At 43.1% G+C, this 16702-nt stretch overlaps 1 protein-coding gene across 1 annotated transcript in view; it reads left to right on the top strand.

The window, feature by feature from the left end:
- The window catches only part of LRP12 (LDL receptor related protein 12), a 201048-nt gene that overhangs the window by 160764 nt on the left and 23582 nt on the right, over positions 1 to 16702 (top strand). The gene's annotated exons all lie outside the window — the stretch shown is intronic.

The following is a 16702-nucleotide window of genomic DNA, read 5'->3' as shown; positions in this document are numbered from 1 at the left end:
TATAAATATTAAGGTCCTTCAGTCTCATCTCATATGGCTTTCTGTACAGATCCCACCTCATTTTGGTCACTTTTCTCTGGACCACTTCCATTCTGTCCTTATCCTTTTTGAGATGAGATCTCACAAACTGAGCACAGTATTCAAGGTGAGGCCTCACCAAGGATCTATATAACAGCATTATCACCTTCTTTTTCCTTCTGGTTATGCTTCTTTCGAAGCAGCCTAGCAGCCACTGCTTTGTCGCATTGTTTTGCTGCTATCAGATGATCAGACACTATCACCCCAAGATGTGTTTCCCAGCTCGTGCATATCAGTCTCTCACCCCCTGCACAGCCCTGTTGAGTACCTCTATGCAAGTGTATTGATTCTGATAGGAAACCATTACGGGCAAAGCGGAGAGCGGATGATCATAAAGAAGATGTATACAGCCTATAAAGGATTCCCCACATCATACCAACGTAACACCTCAAATAAATAATCCCATTCAACAAGATAAAAAGTCTTTTCTGCGTCAAGCAAAACTGCAACCATCTGTTCAGGTAATTCTTTAGCAACAAAAAGCATATTATGAAGAAGACAAGCATTGTTGGTGATAAAGCGACCTTTCATGAAGCCAGATTGATCAGTATGAATGAGCTTACCAGTAACAGAACCTAATCGAAAGGTCAGCAGCTTAGCTAAAATTTTATAATCAATATTAAAAAGTTAAATAGGTCTATAATTTAGTCACTGAAAGGGAATTGCGATAAGTCTTGGGAAAGACAATTTTCACATCATTAAAATGTCAAGCAGAAAGTTTGGTAGTTTACATAATGTGACAGCAACTTAGGGGTTGTTAGTTTTGCAGAAAAGGCTTTGAAGAATTCAATGGTAAACCCTTCTAAATCAGATAACTGCAAAGGCCCTCTGCAACTGAAGAAAAGAGAGCCAGCCTGACCACCTGTAGTGAAATCAGGGAATCAAGTCTGGCTTTCTCCTTTGCAGTGAGTGAAAGATGATTCAAAGCAGACAAAAATTTAGTGAAAAGAGAGGGATTAAGCATAATATTCCCACCATCATCTCGATTTAAGACACGCTTCCTGCATTTCAGTTGCTTGGATATTATTGATGTAAAGAGTGACTCCTCCCCCATTTCTGTCTTCTCTATCCTTTCTGAACAGGATATAGCCTGGTATGGCTGTATCCCATTCATAAGATTAATTGAACCATGTTTCTGAAATAGCAACAATATCCAAGTCCACCTCTACTATTAGGGCCTACAGATATGAAATTTTATTTCCCAGACTACAAGCATTTGTGCTCTTAGCTTTCCAGATTTTCTCAGCTTGCTGTTCTTCCTGGATACCTTTTCTTTCCTTTTGTTTAAAAGTGCCTATTGAGCTGACGTTTGTTCATTTCTCTACTCACTGTCTTTATTTCTCGGGGATGACATTGAAACGTCTTTCTCCTACCCCTTTAGTTTAAATGCTTGTGACATATGATCTGAATTTCATACTTCGGTTACTTTGTCTTGCCATGACAGATGTAGGAAATCTTTACAATATAACTTTTTTCTGTTCTGTGCATGGCCTCATCCACCAATATATCCAAAATCATTTTCCTTACAACAGGGTTTGAGCCATGTATTGAAGAAGTATATAAGTTTTAGCCTTTCCTTCCCCTTTCCATGAATAGGTAACACTTGGGTTATAGTCTTCGCCATGTGCTCAATCTGCTTCTCCAGGTTCTGGAAATCTCTCTGTACTGATGCTGTTTCTAGCAAGGTCATTGGTCCCCAGATAGATAAGAACATAAGAAGTGCCAGCCTGGGTCAGACCAAGTTCGATCAAGCCCAGAGTTCTGTCTTTGATATTGACCCAATCCGGGCCACTGGTACCCATTAAATCCCCAATAGTTGATCTGTTTCTTATATTTGAATCCCAGGGATAAGCGCTAGTGTTCCCATGTCTTCCTGGCTAATAACCGATTATGGACTTTTCCTTCAGGAATTTGTTCAATCCTCTTTTGAACCCCACTATGTTAGTTGCCTTGCTGTCCTCCAGCAACACATTACATAGCTTGTTTGTGTGCTGAGTCAAAAAAAATACTTCCTATGATTTGTTTTAAATTTGCTGGTTGCTAGTTTTATGTGGTAGCCCCTAGTCCTAGAGTTCTTTGAAAGGGTAAATAACCATTCCCTATTTATCCATTCCCACCTCAGTCATGAATTTATAAATTTCAGTCATAATCCCCTCTGTTGTCTCTTTTCCAAGCTAAAATGTCCTAATCTATTTAGTCTTTCTCTATAAGTGAGGTTTTCCATTCCCTTTATCATTTTTGGGGCGACCAGAACAGCATACAGTTCTCAAGAGGCAGTCCCACCATGGATCAAAACAAGGGCATTATGATATTCTCAATTTTGTTCTCTATTCCTCGCCAAATAATTCCTAACATTCTGTTTTGTTTTGTTTTTTACCACCACCACACATTGAGCCAAAGATTTCAAAGTATTATCCACAAGGACTTCAAAGTCCTTTTCCTGGGTGATGACTCCTAACACAGAACTCAGCATCATATATTTGTAGTTGGATTTATTTTCCCATCTGTGCATTACTTTGCACTTGTCCAGATTTAACTGCATCTACCATTTAGAAGCCCAGTCTCACAAGGTCCTTCTGCAGTTCTTCACAACTGCTGCCATTTTAACAACTGAAAACAATTCTGTGTCATCTGCAAATTTGGTTACCTCACTCATCCCTTTCTCCAGATCATTTATGAATGTGCTAAATAGCACAGATCCCAATACATATCCCTCGGGCACTCCACTAACAACCTTTCTCCATTCGTAAAATTGACCATTTAGTCCTACCCTCTGGTTCCTATCTTTTATCCAGTTACCAGTCCACCATAGGACACTGCTTCCAATCTTAAGACCTTCCAATTTCCTGAGGAATTTCTCATGAAGGACTTTGTCAGATACCTTCTGAAAATTAAAATATACTATATCAACAGACTCACCTTTGTCTACATGTTTATTTACACCCACAAAAAATAATCTAGTAAATTGGTAAGGCAAGACTTCCCTTTGCAAAAGCCATGTTGACGCTCTCCCTTTAAACCATGTCTGTTTATATGGTCAGTAATTTTGTTTTTAAGAATAGTTTCAATCATTTTGCCGAGCACCAAAATCAGTCTCCCCAGTGTATAGTTTCCCAGATCATCCCGGAACCCCTTTTAAAAACCGGTGTCATATTTGCCATCCTCCAGTCTTCTAGTATCATAGCTGTTTTAAATGATAGGTTGTAAACCACTAGAAACAAGTCTACAATTTCATTTTTTAGTTCCTTCAGAACTTTGGGATGAATACCATCCAGTCCTGGTGATTTGTTCATCTTTAGCCTTTCAATCTGAGTTATTGCGTCTCCAGTTTCACAGTGATTCCATCTAGTCTGTCATAGTTATTGCCATCAAAAAAATGTTTCCAGTGTGGGCATGATCTTCAACATCCTACTCATTAAAGACACAGGCGAAGAATTTGCTTAATTTTTCAGCTATTTCCTTGTTCTCTCTGATTACCCATTTACTCCTTGGTCATCTAACAGCTCAACTAACTCCCTCAGACTTTTCACTTCGAATATACTTAATGTTTTTATTACTTGTTTCTATCTCTGTGGCAAGCTTCTGTTCAAATTATTTCTTAGCCTGCTTAATTACTTTTTTACATCTAACTGGCCACTGTTTATGCTCTTCCCTACTTTCCTCTTTTGGGTCTGTTTTCCATTTCTTGAATGATACCCTTTTAGCTTTAATTGACTTTCTCCTCACTGTGAAACCACACCAGCGCTGTTTGCTTTTTCCTTCAGCCTTCTTTAATGCACAAAATATATTTTGTCTGGACTTTAAAGATGATAATTTTAAACAATGTCCAAATCTCATGCAAGTTTTAAACCTTCTGGATTGTTCCTTTCAGTTTTTCTAACAAATTTCCTAACTTTTCCATAATCTTCATTTTTATAGTTAAAAACTACTGCAATTGTTTTCCTTAGTATTCCCCCTCCAGTGATTGTCAAATTGTATTGTATTGATTTTGGGGGTCTTACTTTCTTCATTAATTGCATTGACTATCTGGATTGCATTTCTACCAGCTGAGCATCCTGGAAACCATTTAACTATTATGTTTCCCTCAAAATAAATTCCCAAATTAGTGTCTCTGATGACTGATTCACCAGTTACAAAGAACTTTCTGTTGTGACTTTTGATTATGGGATTGTTGTGTGTACTTCCTTTTTTTCAGATACCACTTCAGTTTCCATTGCTAGAGCATCTTTATTTTGCAATACAGAAAAGGTATTTTGTACCGGTATCATTTGAGAAAGCTGGTGTCTTCTGTGTTAAGGATCTTCTCCTAGCTAATTTCTTTATGTCAATAATTTTACTTTTTCTTTACTTGCAAGTTATAGCTTGGCTGAAGAATCTGTTTTTTGAAAAAAGACATTTAAAAGGTCTGCTCTAATATTTTAAGAGAGACTTTGTTTGGTAAATCTACTCTTGGGAACAATGATTGGATTTAACTTTATTTCGCCCATTTTTTTAAACCTTCCTCTTTCTGGGGAGGGGCCATTGAACCGAATGTGCTTGATAATCTGAACTGTTACATTTCCTCCCCACCTCCCTCTCTACCCACCCATTATTTTAGCACATTTGAGGATGATGTAGTTATTTTCCCAAAGGCGCATCGGTCCTCTAATGTGAGTCCCCTATGGTCCTGCAGGAAAATTAAAGGGCCAAGGTGCCCAAAACATACCCCTGAAACCAGCAAAAAAACGACCCCAGAGGTAATTAGAGACTCCCGCCCACCTCCCCCTGCCACTTTCTGAGACTGCTCTGGTGCCCCCGCCAAAAGAAAAGAGGGCCATCACTGTGCAATGGCCTACGCCCTCCCCTTAAACCAAAAAAAATGGCTTTTTAGCCACAAGACTCCCCTCAAATAAGGACCTTCCTTTCCCCCTCCAAAGAAAGTTAAATCCCTGGGGTCTGGTTATCCTCCCTCAATCCTCCAAAAAATAACCGTGGCATTCTTTGGAGGGGGGGGAGGGCAAGTGAACCACAAAGCCCCCATACCTCTAAAGTGAATCTTCGATAGCCAGCGGAGGCCCAGAGCATCTAACTTCATGGAGTGCCCCCTGGTCCTTATATTATCCGAGAGAGTAAATAACCGATTTATATGTACTTGTTCAAGTCCTTTCATGATTTTGTAGACTTCTATCATATCCCCTCTCAGTCATCTCTTCTCCAAACTGAACAGCCCTAACTTCTTTAGCCTTTCCTCATAGGGCAGCCATTCCATGCCCTTTATCATTTTGGTCGCCATTCTCTGCACTTTATCTAGTGCAGCTATATTCTTTTTGAGATGTGACCAGAATTGCACACAGTATTCAAGGTGCAGTCTCACCATGGAGAGATACAGAGGCATTATGACATCCTTCATTTTATTTGCAATTCTCTTCCTAAACTTCCTAACATTGTTTACTTTTTTGATCATCACAGCACACTGGGCCAATGATTTCAATGTATTATCCACTATGACGTCTAGATCTCGTTCCTGGGTGGTAGCTCCTAAGATAGAACCTAACATTTTTAACTATAGCAAGGGTTATTTTTCCCTATATGCATCACTTTGCATTTGTCCATGTTAAATTTCATCTGCCATTTGGAAGCCCAGTCTCGTAAGGTCCTCCTGCAATTCATCACAATCTGCTTGAGATTTAACTACTCTGCATAATTTTGTGTCATCCCCAAATCTGATCACCTCACTCGTTGTACCCCTTTCCAGATCATTTATAAATGTATAAAAAAGCACCGGTCCAAGTACAGGTCCCTGAGGCACTCCACTGTTTATACCTTTTTCCACTGTGAAAACTGACCATTTAATCCTACTCTCTGTTTCCTGTCTTTTAACCAGCTTACAGGCCGGTGGAGTACACTGTTAGCCCAGGTTTTCGACGCACTAGCTTTACCTCTTGTACAGTAAGGGGTAATAGCGCGTCAAAAACGCGTGTCCAACCCCCCGAAACTAATAGCACCCGCAACATGCAAATGCATGTTGATGGTCCTATTAGTTATTCCCACGCGATACAGAAAGTAAAATGTGCAGCCAAGCCGCACATTTTACTTTCAGAAATTAATGCCTGCCCGCGCCGGCTTTTCTGTACATTTCTGTACAAAGCGAGGCCCCAAAAGTGTGTAAAAAAAAAAAAAAAAGTAAAAATTAAAAAAAAACAAAATTAAAAATCAGCCCACGGGTCGGAAGATGGATGCTCAATTATGCCGATATCCGTTTTCCGAACTCATGGCTGTCAGCAGGTTTGAGAACCGACGCCGGCAAAATTGAGCGTCAGCTGACAAATTTGCCGACAGCCACCGCTCCTGTCAAAAAGGAGGCGCTAGGGACGCGCTAGTGTCGCTAGCGCCTCCTTTTACCGCGGGCCCTAATTTGCATAGGCCACTCTCCTGAATCGCGCGCCCATGAGAGTGGCTTGTGTGCGCGCTGGGAGAGCGGGCGCTCACCAGCTCTCCCACGCGTTTTTCTGAATCAGCCTGATAGTATCCACAAAAGGACATTGCCTCCTATCCCATGACTTTTTAGCTTTCTTAAAAGCCTTTCATGTGGGACTTTGTCGAACACCTTCTGAAAATCCAAATACACCACATCCTCTGGTTCTCCTTTGACCACATGTTTAATTACCACTCAAAAATTGTAGGAAATTTGTGAGGCAAGACTTCCCTTAGGTAAATTCATGTTGGCCGTGTCCCTTCAAACCATGTCTATTGAAATGTTTTGTGATTTTATTCTTTATAACATTTTCCACGATTTTTCCCGGTACCGAATTCAGGCTCACTGGTCTATAGTTTCCTGGATCACCCCTGGATCCCTTTTTAAATATAGGGGTTACATTGGCCATCTTCCAAACTTCAGGTACATCAGATGATTTTAATGATAGATTACAAATTAATTGAAATAGGTCTGAAATTTTATTTTTTAGTTCTTTCAGAACCTTGAGTTGTATACCATCCAGTCCAGGTGATTTACAACAGCGGATAACAGTATAGAAATAAACATTAAATCTTTCCTGTTCATGCTGATGAATTTGCACCCAGACATTCTGCCCCAGTCGTTACCCCCTAAATGGATAATTGGTACTCATGGCTGATCGAATCGTGCCAGCCTACGCTGTAAACATGGAATCAATTCATCCCAAAGCAACCCCTACACCCCAACCAGTGAACAGTCACACCGTGCTGAGTTAAATCCAGCTGTGCCCCATAACGGCAACCACATGCATGCCTATAGGCCCACACAATGTACGAATGTCCAACAATCTCTGCAGTCGGCCCCCCCCCCCCCCCCCCCCCCCCCCCCAGCATGCAGAACCTGTAAAGAGAAGACAGTTAGTAAACTATGAATACGTCATAAAAACCCTGGGTGCACATACCCCTCAAAAGCATCAGACTTTCACCGACCAGTCCTCTGGATCACACAGCCAGACAAGCCTCAATGAGCCGCTGATGTTGCAACTCCAATTCTGAATGAGAGAGTTCCAAACCAACCCAAATCTAAACCGAGCATGACACAGTTGGTACTTGGTCAGTGGACAAAGGTTAGAATGTGCTAAAAAAAAAAAAAAAAAAAGAGATTCGCCCATCGGTCGAATCTGACTAAAAGCTATAGAATTGACCACCGGACAGGTACGTAAACCCAGAACAGCTCACAGGACCACAGAAGCCCTCTTACCACCCTGATCAGTTTTAGCCCTAGGCGCGTAAAGAATAAGTGAATCACTACTCAAAGTAATATGCTGAACTAACAGTCCAGTGGACTCCACCCTTTTTGCCGCCCTAGCAACCTGCTCACTAATCTGAAAAGCCCCAAAATACACAAGCACAAAAAGCTAACCAGAACAGAGAGCATTTGTACTACGACACACAAATGCTCGCTATCACATCCTATAAGCTAAGTAAGATATCAGTAATGGGCAGCTGCCCATCTGAACCCAGCACGGCACCACTGGACCAACCAAGCAACAAGCAACGGACCAAGAAAGCCCCAATCGTGTGTCTGCATAAAAAAGGAAGTCCCCAATAACTGCCTAGACACTACTACCTTCTAAGCCCCCTCTGCCTTCACTTTCTCAATAAATTGCAACAAGAAAACATCAGGGACAGGGCCCCACCACCAGTCCATAGATACAAGAAAAGACTCCACCTTGTTGGCTTCATTCAAGTAATCTGTCCCTGTAGAAGGGGCTAGTGATGCTCGCAGCAATTTCCTTGCTTCCAGGAACTAAATTTCCATAGGAAAGGAGGTACTGGTGTTAAGAGCAAGCACCACAAAACATCCGTACAAATGCTCAAATCTGCCTTGCCCACAAATAAAATATCATCTAAATAGTGGATAATGTTCAAAGTCCCAAACTGCTGTTCAGCTACCCAGTCGACAAAGGTTCTAAACACCTCAAAATACGCACATGCGATAGAACATCCCATGGCCATATATTTGTCAAAATAAAAGGAGTCATTGAAACGAAAACCCAACAATGAGAAATTTGCAGATGAACCAGCAAGAGCCAGAAAGCAGACTCAGTATCCACCTTGGCCATCAAGGGCCAACAAAGGCCCCCAACCACTACGCCGAACCATCCGAACTGCCAAATTAAAAGAAGCATATCGCACAGCACAGAGGTCTTGTGGGATAAAATCATTCATATAACTATCCTCAGGGAAGGACCGATTATGTATCAATCTAAATTTGTCAGGCTTCTTTTTGGGTACCACCGCTAAGGGTGACAAAACTAACCACTGAAACTGAGGTTCCACAAAAGGACCCACAATTCTACCCAACCCAGTTCCTCCACACAATTTGTCTCTTAACACATTTACCATTTTCCATTCTGAAGGACATTTTTCCCTAACCCCCCCCCCACGGACGCCAGCCCCGAAAAAGGGATACGCAAACCATACTTAAAACCCTGAAACAAAGAAGCACAACCGCTACACTTGGGTAAGCCTCAACCCAAATCTGAGTAGGAGCCCCCCCAAAGGACTCATTTTGAAGCTTTCTTTGCAGTGGGCCCCCCAGAGGCTCTATCACCCATCCACTTAAGGCATTTGGATACCAGCTCCACAACTGGAGCATTCGTGCCGGAATTTGCTGTACGGAAAGATGCAAACTGAATGGTTGAAACGCCAGCAAACATCAAGGAAACCTGTCCCTGTTCTTCCCGCACCAACAGGGCTGCCTGCTTGACCCACTAGTTATACCATTCACGTTACCCACCGAAGAGGAAGAGACCTTGCTATTCATCTGTGTTAACCACACGCCAGCGTCTTGAATGCCCCAGGACATAAACTTATTCTTCTCCATACGGTCATGAAATTGCTCATCATAATTGAGCCAGGACCAACCCTCGTTGGTCCTGGCTCAATTATCTGGCAGCCAAAATCACATCAGTATAAGCCAATAAAGGCCCATGCTGCGAAGTGTCATGATGACCTACAACACTTGCCAGATGAAGAGAAGACTGGAGCCAGTTAGGTATATTGCGCAAAAACCTTTTTTTGAGTCCCTGGGAAACGTGCAACACCCCTTTTCTTTTTCTCCTTCCTCCTTCCTCTACGACCTGCCAACAATTGAAATATATCAATATTCTTGTGATGCCGAATCTTCTTCCTAAGAGACCTAGATATATCCTCCCACAATTCCGAGAAAGTCACCAATGTTAGGGCCCCTCTATCAGCCCCTTTATCCCCCGTCTCAAAACCAGCCAAAGACGAAGCACATGAAGAATCCGATGAGGAAGAAAAGGAGGTAGATTATGAAGAATCAGAAGTATTGGATCTATCACGCTTCTTCCTATGCCCCCCAAAGAATTACCAGACTTACCCACGGTGACGAGAGATTCTCCCACAACAGGCAAACCCTCTGACGAACTCGTCACAATAGAAACAGGAACACGCTGAGCCGCCACCTCCCCTGCCTCAGATGAGCCAACAGCCGTTAACTCACTGTTGTGTTGTGCTCAGTTCAACCTCTCCAGGAGCCTTGATCAATTGCCCGGATGCATTGGCTGCCGCTGACGCTAGGTCATTTCGGCACCCTTCCTTACATGAGGGACCTGGACTATCCATTGATTCTCGCAAAGTATGTGCCTGTGAAGGAACAAAAGCTGCCGAAGCAGCAGGCCCAACAAGCCCCGCTATCCTAGGGTCCCTGTCAGCCACCCTTGATGCCTCAGGCAAAGAACCCCAACCTGAAAAATAGTCTGAGGTAGGACGCCACAGCCCCTGACCAGGGTTGCCGAAAGGAACTCCACCAAAGTCCGAGCCGGCTGGCCAATAACAAGGGATGCTACCTCAGCTACCCCCACTCGAAGAAGAAAACCTCCCCAGAAAACACGGCCCCAGCCAAGGCACTTCGGAACCCTTCCCTGCTACAGGAAAATAATGTACCCAATTTTCCCATAACCCCCTAAAGTTAGCGGCCTGACCCCCAGTCCACAGGGATTCCAACACCAGGCAAACCCCCCAAATGCCCATCAGCACCAGCATGCGAAACCCCCCAAGCACTGGGGCCACCCCATTCGGGCCACGAACTTCCAGGCCCCACTGAACCTGAATTATGGACCCAACCCGATAGATACTCTGCAGCCTGACCCTCTGAAGGGGCAGGAAATGTGCAACCTGGAATTTCGGCGTTAATCGACTCTGACAGACCGAAAGCAAAGGCAGCAGCCATGGGAAAACACAATGCAGCTGCAGTACTAATAGCCCCTGCAACCACTGAACCCACAGCTTGAGAAGGAGGCACAACAGGCCCAGTTGAGGACCATGCAGCATCAAAGGCCGAAGCCCTCTCCCCCTGCGAGGCCTGCGGGAGTGCCGTGACTATGCACGCGAGAGCGCGTGCCCCGGCCTCCAAGTGCACCCTTGGGAACCTGCGCCCTCCTCATATAGCGGCGCAGGAGGGACCACCTCTCCCTCATCGCCGGCAGGCAAGAACCGCGCACTCACCAAGGAGGGGGGGTCCCGATCCAACTGCAGGTCCCACTGGGCTGCTCACACCGACACTAGCTGCCATCACCGCAGGCCTCAGGGAACCGCTCGCCTCCCTGACATCTTCAGCTGCCTTAGCCACCTCCTCGGACTCCATAGGGACAAAACCGCAACAGCGAACCAACCGCGTGGCCTCTCACCGAACGAAAGCCAACAACAACAGCATCGACAACAGATGAGTAAACTCAACACTGTGCACTCCCCCCCCTAAACCACCAGACTCTTCCCATTAACCTATAGGCCCGGTGCCGAGGAACCAATCGACTCCCGATCCCACCATGGTTTGAATTGAAACCATGCAACAACTCCTAACCTGACAGACTGGAAATTCCCATCATAACTGACCTCCCCCAATCCGCCCCCCACCCCCACCTGTTCTCGAAGTGAGCCTGGCACCATATTACTACGGGCCACAAGGTACAAGATCCGTCTGCCCATCCAAACTGACTTTTTTTAAGCCTATAAGTTTAGGGTTTTTCAGGTGGCCAGTTCTGAGGAGGTTTGACCCATGAGAATAGTGACCACATCTCAGGCAGAATGGATTTGTCATTTGCCGAGAAATGCAAGGCATATACTTGGAGCTATGTGCATGCTTTCACACAATATTATGAAAGTGACAAGTGGTCATGTGCTGAGGCAGCATTTAGAAGACAAGGCTTCTATGAACCCGCACACCCTGTTAAGATACTATTTTGGTAATTCCTTATGTAGTTCAAAATGATACAGAGGAAACATTTATTTTTCCAGTTAATTCCTTTTCTGTTAGTTTCACGTAGTGTGGATCATCTAACTCTTATCTTCTGAAAACATATATAGCATATGAAATACAAAAACTTAGACCAAACTTGCATTCTCAGTTATAAAAGGACCCTAAGTTTGGTTTTTTTTTTTTCTAATAGTTTGTTCTGAACTTACATAGTCTTGGGGGTTTTTTTTATATAGTAGTGTTTGACATAGAAACATAGAACATAACAGCAGATAAAGACTATATATGGCCTATCCAGTCAGCCTATCCATACCTCCTGTTCATCTGTACAATCCTTTCCTCCCCTCAGAGATCCTTTGTGCATAGAAACATAGAACATGACAGTAGAGAATCTATTCCATTTGTATGTTAGCAGAATGGGATGATATGTAATAGTTTGTCTCTGTCTTTCATGTATTGTTTATAAAGACTTCATAAACAATACATGAAAGACGGAGGGAGAAAAGAAAAGTAATAAGGGATGTCCTGGCATGGGAAAATTGGAGTGTTTGCAAAGCAGTTATTCTGTCACTTTCCCAGCAGATGGCACTACTGTATCTGGCTCAGGAAAAGAATTGGGGAAGGAAGATTTCTGTTATTCAAAATGTCTTTTTTATTTTGGATCTCCTCATCACTAGTTACTTCAGCAGTATGTTTTAAGTATTAAGATATGGAATGTCTTGAAATCAAGGTTGGACAGGCAAAAGGCACTGCATAAATCTAGGTTACAAATAATAATAATCTAACAATAGAGTCTAAAATTACTACTAATCATGGATCACCTTAAAAATGTAAATAAAATCACCATTGTAATTAACTAGAAAACGTTTTCTCTTTACCAAGATTAGTTTAAAGTAGTGTGATTGCCATGTTTGTTCACTTCAGTGCACGGAAATATAGGTCAATTTTGTTGTGTTATGTGTGTGTGTGGGTGTATTATTTATAGTCTAATTTTTGGCACTTCAAAGTGGATTACATTCAAGTACGGTAGGAATTTCCCTGTCCCCAGAGGGCTTACAATCTGAATTTTCACCTGAGGCAATGGAGGGCAAAGTGACTTGCCAAGGTTCAAAAATTTGTAACCTATCATTAAAATCATCCATTGTACCTGAAGACTGGAGGATAGCTTATGTAACCCCCATATTTAAAAAGAGCTCCAGGGGAGATCTGGGAAATTACAGACCGGTTAGCCTGACTTCAGTGTCAGGAAAAATAGTGGAAAGTGTTCTAAACATCAAAATCACAGAACATATAGAAAGACATGGTTTAATGGAACAAAGTCAGCATGGTTTTACCCAAGGCAAGTCTTGCCTCACAAATCTGCTTCACTTTTTTGAAGGAGTTGTTAAACATATGGATAAAGGTGAACCGATAGATGTAGTGTACTTGGATTTTCAGAAGGCATTTGACAAAGTTCCTCATGAGAGGCTTCTAGGAAAAGTAAGAGTCATGGGATAGGTGGCAATGTCCTTTCGTGGATTACAAACTGGCTAAAAGACAGGAAACAGAGTAGGATTAAATGGACAATTTTCTCAGTGGAGTGCCTCAGGGATCTGTACTGGGACCCTTACTTTTCAATATATTTATAAATGATCTGGAAAGAAATACGAGTGATGTAATCAAATTTGCAGATACAAAATTGTTCAGAGTAGTTAAATCACAAGCAGATTGTGATAAATTGCAGGAAGACCTTGAGGCTGGAAAATTGGGCATCTAAATGACAGATGAAATTTAATGTGGACAAGTGCAAGGTGATGCATATAGGGAAAATAACTCATGCTATAGTTACACAATGTTAGGTTCCATATTAGGTGCTACTACCCAAGAAAGAGATCTAGGCGTCAGAGTGGATAACACATTGAAATCATCGGTTCAGTGTGCTGCAGAAGTCAAAAAAGCAAACAGAATGTTGGGAATTATTAGGAAGGGAATGGTGAATAAAACAGAAAATGTCATAATGCCTCTGTATCGCTCCATGGTGAGACCGCACCTTGAATATTGTGTACAATTCTGGTCGCCGCATCTCAAAAAAGATATAATTGCGATGGAGAAGGTACAGAGAAGGGCTACCAAAATGATAAAGGGAATGGAACAGCTCCCCTATAAGGAAAGACTAAAGAGGTTAGGACTTTTCAGCTTGGAGACGAGACGGCTGAGGGGGGATATGATAGAGGTGTTTAAAATCATGAGAGGTCTAGAACGGGTAGATGTGAATCGTTTTTTTACTCTTTCGGATAATAGAAAGACTAGGGGACACTCCATGAAGTTAGCATGTGGCACATTTAAAACTAATTGGAGAAAGTTCTTTTTCACTCAACGCATAATTAAACTCTGGAATTTGTTGCCAGAGGATGTGGTTAGTGCAGTTAGTATAGCTGTGTTTAAAAATGGATTGGATAAGTTCTTGGAGATGTCCATTACCTGCTATTAATTAAGTTGACTTAGAAAATAGCCACTGCTATTACTAGCAACAGTAACATGGAATAAACTTAGTTTTTGGCTGGATTGGCCACTGTTGGAAACAGTATGCTGGGCTTGATGGACCCTTGGTCTGACCCAGTATGGCATATTCTTAGAAAAAAACAGCCTCTTCCATATTGAAGATGTATCACCTCTGACCAAACAATGTGTCTAACAACGGATGCTGTCATCACAGAAGTCTATAGTCAGAAGTGTAGTTGAAAGGTACATAAAGCAGTAGTCTTCTTCATCTCTAAGTGGCAGAAATGTGCAGGTGCCAGGTCCAGACAGAACATAGTGTACATGTAAACCTTGTGTGGTGTTAGATGCTCTGACACTAATCACCCCACAAGAGATTACTTTGGACCCCTTACTTGTGTCCTCATTCCTCTTAAAAGGCATTCAAATATAAAGCTTTTTTAGGTATGACCTTTTAAAAAAGATTTAATCTCCTTGCAGCCTGCTTGAAGAGTATGTCATCCCAAAAAGTGCCCTCAGTGAAGAGTTCATAGACAACTGTGTACAAGTCATCGAGGTTTGGAGGATAGAGCTTCCTCACTGCCCAAGATCAGACAGTGATGAGGTCTGCTGTTGCTTGGGACCAGGCAGACTTCACCAGAATGGCTCCCACCTCTGTACTGCCTTGGGTTGGTGATCTGTACACATACCTAATAGCTGATCTATGATCCTTAGCTAATAGATATGTACAGAACACCACCCCAAGGCAGTGCAGGGGTGAGAGCCAGTCTGGTGAAGTCTGCCTGATCCCAAGCAACAACAGGACTCATCACTGCCTGGTCTTGGACAGTAGGGGGAAGCACTATCCTCCACATCTCCGGGACTCATCCACCATTGTCACACAGCAGCCTCTATGAGCTTTTCATAGGGGTCACTTTCTGGGATGACACGGTCTTCAAGCAGGCAGAAAGTAGACAGAGATACATAATCATGATGTTGGGTAGTGGACAATTGATACAGCTCCAGTTAGCAGCAAACCTGTCCCCTATAATTAGCAGGACCAAAGTGCCACCTAATCTGTGCACCAAAACGTATGCAGCTACATAAGTCAGAATCACCTGTAGGCCTTACCTGCCAGCTTAAACATATAGCAAAGTAAGCATCAAGTGATGAGGACTTGTGTGGCAGGGTCACAGTCTAGTTACCAATACATTTTCTGCAGATAAGTGGATAAGTAGGCCTCTGTCTAGAAAAACAGGCAATGAAATCGGGATCCTGGCAGGATTCCTGCCCCCCCTCCCTCCGCAACCCACTGGCCAGGACCCTTCCCCCATCCCATTTATCTGATTAACATTAAAAGGCCTGGCATGATGCCACCATTTGACGTCCACTTTCGCACCAACCCTGCCATCTCCAAAAGAAGTTGACATCATCAAGCCCCCCATCCCCAAACATCACTGCCTCCCTGGCATCTGAAGCTTTACCAACCACTTCCCCCCCCCCCCCCCCATACCAATACAAATAGGCCCACTCTAAGTACTAGTAGGAGAGCCTCAGGTGGCGGGGAGGGAGGTGTACACTACAGGCAGATATCTACTTATCCGGCAAAGTTGCACAGCATATGTGAGCTCTGATGCTGCAAGTTTACACACTTCCCTCTCGACTGAATGAATCAATACTGTCAGGCCAAGGTGGAATGTTTGGTTTCAATCCGTGAGGCCATTTTCTCCCCCGCATAGCTGTAACATCCATTGTAAAGAGTAGAAGCACAGGATTGCTTGTGTCCAAAGCCAGTGTGTGCTAATTGGGTGCACACACTGTACATGCTCTGGCATATGCATTGGTGTGGTAAGGAAGATTAAAAACAAGCCCCACATCACCCTCACTCACAGATATAGTCAGAAGCTAACACAGCACTTTCCTCACCCAGACACACACAGACACACATCAGTTAGGACATTGTTGGTAGACTACCTCCAGCACTTTGGTTACCTACTGAGGCCCAGATATGCTGTTCCTTGCCTATTTGTCATCAACCATCAATGATGTTTGTGGCAAGCTTGCCCCTACCTGCCATTAAGGTAGTCAGTCATAACTCCTCACAGAAAACAGTCTACACCTGGCAGCCTGACAGCCATCTGTCAGAGCTATATATGCTCAAATTTGTCCTTGTTACAGACATGTGCCCCTCCAGGCCCAAGGTGCCCCAAAATGCTTGTCTTTCTACATAACATTTGAAAGTGCAGAAGATATCATGCCTACCACATGATACCTCTGGGAGCAGTTGCCCTATACATTTTTGCACAATGCCAGGCTTCAGAAAGATGCTTAACGTTGGCTCAGTATTTCCAAATGGCTACCTGTGACATGTCAGGCTAGGTTATTAGCTTCTAACACAGTTTTGCCTTCGATTCAGTGAGGTGAACCTTTTGTTATGTAACATGGGTGCTG

Source organism: Rhinatrema bivittatum, chromosome 2 (genome assembly GCF_901001135.1).
Source record: "Rhinatrema bivittatum chromosome 2, aRhiBiv1.1, whole genome shotgun sequence".
In the NCBI taxonomy this organism is placed as follows: domain Eukaryota; kingdom Metazoa; phylum Chordata; class Amphibia; order Gymnophiona; family Rhinatrematidae; genus Rhinatrema; species Rhinatrema bivittatum.
This window is presented reverse-complemented; position numbering and strand designations above follow the sequence as displayed.